The sequence below is a fragment of the Eretmochelys imbricata genome, chromosome 8 (assembly GCF_965152235.1).
Source record: "Eretmochelys imbricata isolate rEreImb1 chromosome 8, rEreImb1.hap1, whole genome shotgun sequence".
Lineage (NCBI taxonomy): Eukaryota > Metazoa > Chordata > Testudines > Cheloniidae > Eretmochelys > Eretmochelys imbricata.
This window is the reverse complement of record NC_135579.1, coordinates 57,834,881-57,838,410: the sequence shown is the minus strand read 5'-3', so window position 1 is coordinate 57,838,410 and position 3,530 is coordinate 57,834,881. Positions and strand designations below refer to the sequence as shown.

The window sequence follows — 3,530 nt, the reverse complement described above, 5'->3', positions numbered from 1 at the left end:
GTCCCCATAGCTCTGCCACCACCCACAGATCCTCAGATATATTGCACCCCTGCAGGCATCCCTTCTCCTTTATCCCCTTTCCTTCCTGTAGGGGGTCGAGGCCAATCCTGACCTCCTGCTGGACACATCAGGCATAGGGTTCTCCCAAGCCACCAACTGGACTCCCCATTTCTTCTCTGGGAGATGCATTGTGGGGAGTTCCAGTTGCCCCTTTTCTCCCTCTATGGGGTTTGGGCTGGCCATCTCCCCCATACCTCCCTGCCTCTACTCTACTCTATCCGGGCTCTGTTGTCTAAGGTTCTCATGTTTCCATTCAAGTCTAAGGTTCTTTGTCTTTGTAAGGTCAGCCCTCCCTTCGGGGAACATCTGCCACCGTGTACTCCTTGGTCAGCTTGACTGCTGCATCGACCATACTTGGCTGATGTCGCCTGACTCAGACTCTGTTATCCTCAGGGAGGCCGTGCAGCAATTGTTCTAGGACAAGGGCGTCCATTATCTCCCCTACTGTTTGCATCTCGGGCCTCAGCCAATAGGTGGTCCAGTCCATCAGGTTCTGAGCCACACAGCCCCCATCCATTGGGCTGACCGGAACTTTTAGCAGTATTTCTCTGCCAACAGGCCCACACAGTCTAGGATGGCCACCCTCACCATCTCATAATTCCGGGCCTGTTCCTCACTCAAGGCCATGAAGGCCACTTAAGTTTCCCCCATCAGTAGGGAGCCAGCCATAGCGCCCAGGTTGCCCTATTCCATCTTGCGCCCATGGCTCCACACAAACATACCGAGAAAGGCATCCGGGTCATCTGCCAAGACCACTTTACAAAGTCCCAAGCCTGGCAGCCAGGTGCCATCCCCTACCACAGGACTCACCATTTGTTGCAGGAGTTGCTGCTGCACGCTGGCCTGGTCTCTTACAAAGTCCTGTAGGCTTCTCTGCTGTCCTGCCTGCGAGGTTAGCAAGGCCTATCTCTTGGCCTGGTGGGACTGCTGGAAGCCTTGCAGCACCTTCTGCATCTGCTCCTGGTGTTTGATGAGCCATTGCAGGGTCCTTTCCATCTCTGGGCTGCCAACCACGTCCATTGGCTCAGGATACCAGACAAGCCGCCACGAGTAACAGGGTGCCAGTGGGCCCCTTTATCTTTGGCCAATTCTGCACCCACAAGCCAGCCAGAGACCTCTGCTTTAGTGCAATTTATTTACACTACAAGTTCCCACCACCTTGTAGCTATAGACAGTGTCAGGCTCTCAGCCTCAGGGACTGCCAGCTTCTGCAGCCAGCAGGGGAAAGTAGCCTCTAACTCCCTGGCTCCTCCCTTTCCTCTCCCCCTGGCTTTCTTCCTGACAGCCTGTACATAGCCCTGGCTAACAAGGCCAGCAGCTGTTCCCCCGTTTACCGCTTAGGCCTGGGCTTACTCAGCCAGCTCCAATACCCCTTTTCTGATTGGAGCTGGTGTGACAGAAGACTGGCTCAGGCTTTTCAAGCCAGCACTCTGTCACATGGCTCTTAACTTCATGGAGGACAATGCTGAACTTTCTAAAGACATGGTATTATGGCAGCCTTCTTTGCCGAAAATGGTCACACTCAGAACTCAGTACTTGCTTGCCTCACCCATTCAGGTCATATGAAATCAAGACAGGAGAGTAGTCTGTGCTGAAATAAGCTGAAGAGGAGGATCCAATAATTTGAGCATGACAACAGTGGTTTAATACACTTGGAACAGTGGAATATTGTACTTATCTTATGTGCATATCCTATAGCTTCATTTATTAGTGCACTGATTCCCGTCTCTAAAGTCATTGCACTGTAAATTTAAGTGGCATGAGAGAGCAAGCTTTATACTCTCAGACATTAAATTTAAGCTTTGGCTGCTTTCTTCTCTGGCTGTTCTTTCTTAGGATCCTGTTTCAATTTATAATCTGTCAAGGCAACCTTGATTTCATCTTTAGCCAGCATAGAGCAGAGTAGCTTAACTGGAAGATGGCAGAGTTCTTTAGCGATATCAAAATTCCTGATAGTCAAGTCTTTATCAACAGTTTTTCCTTTAATCCACTCCATGGCCAGTGAGATTGAGGCAGTTGCCTATCCATAGCCAAATGTTTTGAATCTTGTATCAACATTTTTTTTCTGTTTTTTGTCCACTTCAGCCTGTAGTTTCATCGCAGCTCCACAAGCAGGAGCACCCACTTATCCAGTACCAAATATTCTTACCAGTGTTATCAAGGGAGCCCATAATTCTAGGATTCCCCTAGTGATCCACTACTTCCTCATGATACCCCATTGTAGAACCTGCCAGCTCCAGGGGTGCCACCCCAGTCCAGTTCTCAGCACCACCTTCTTGTGCCGGAGGAGCCGGTGTGCTGTTTTGCAGCCTCACCCTTCACATGCATCTCCTTCACCTGGTCTCCATCATACCCCCTACACCAGGACTTTGAGGGGTGGGGGGTCCTTGGGAGGCAGCTTTATGGCTGTCTTCTATAGTGATTGCTGGGGAGATTTTCCTACACCTGCATATAGGGCTTTCAGGGCCCCTTTACACAGCTATGCCTCTTTTACTTGGTGTATAGGGACAGGATCAGAATCTTATCCAGACTCCCTGTCCTATGGGCTTAGGGTAATGAGTTTACAGGTGGCCAAAGTTTACAGGCCTAAGAAACACAAATAGTCTTCAGATAAACTTTCAAACCTGTGCGTCCTTATCCAAACCCAAACTTCAACCCTTTGAGGTTAAGTCATGAGTTTTCACCATGGACCTATCCAAAGCCTACTGAAGTCAATGTAAAGACTCCCTCTGACTTCAGTGGGCTTTGTATCAGGCCCTGTACAATTAAATCCAACAGGACATCAGTTACAAGCATAGCCATGGAGAGAAAACTTTTGTCCTCATTTGCCGTCCCTAATGTTATCTGTTCTGTATTGTAATATCTCAGGTCATTGATCCCCATTCTGCAGGCTTCTTATTTGGTATGAAAAATTCAATGGAATGTGTGATATAGCATTTCCCAGTGAATTGATTCCCCCTAATTAAGAAAAAAAAAGGTTAACACTTTTTAAACGTTTGGTAGATTTACCTTTATTACTTGTTTGGTTCAAACCTTGGCACAAGCACACTGAAGTGATATTTTTTGCCTTAGCTGGCCTACACAGCAAGTTATTCGTATGTTCAGGATACAAAAATCAAAAGGAAAAAAAATGAAGTCCTTTCACTGTAGCTATTTAAAACGTTTTTTAGCCTTCTTCACCCCCAAACAGAGTTAAATAATGATCTGGCCATATATGATGGATGTTACATTAGTGTAGAAATCTGAGTTTCGACTGTAGTCCTGCTCTCTACCCCTTTTTTTAAAAAACTCCCTATGGCAATCTCTTTGAAAGTGTCTGGCAAGTTTTTGTTCTTTATAACTCTCATATTAGCACAGAACGAAACAACTGTGAGCCTGAGTCTGCCACTGTTACCCTGAGTTGATATGAGTACAACATGAGTACTTCCCTCCTCTGCCCCCATGAAAAATGTCTGATTTCTGGAGGATTT

General features: G+C 47.3%; 1 pseudogene; it reads right to left on the bottom strand.

Moving 5' to 3' along the window:
• Positions 1 to 1,855: 1,855 nt before the first annotated feature.
• Positions 1,856 to 2,856, bottom strand: LOC144269564 (iron-sulfur cluster assembly enzyme ISCU-like; annotated as a pseudogene).
• Between the last annotated feature and the right edge of the window lie 674 nt (positions 2,857 to 3,530).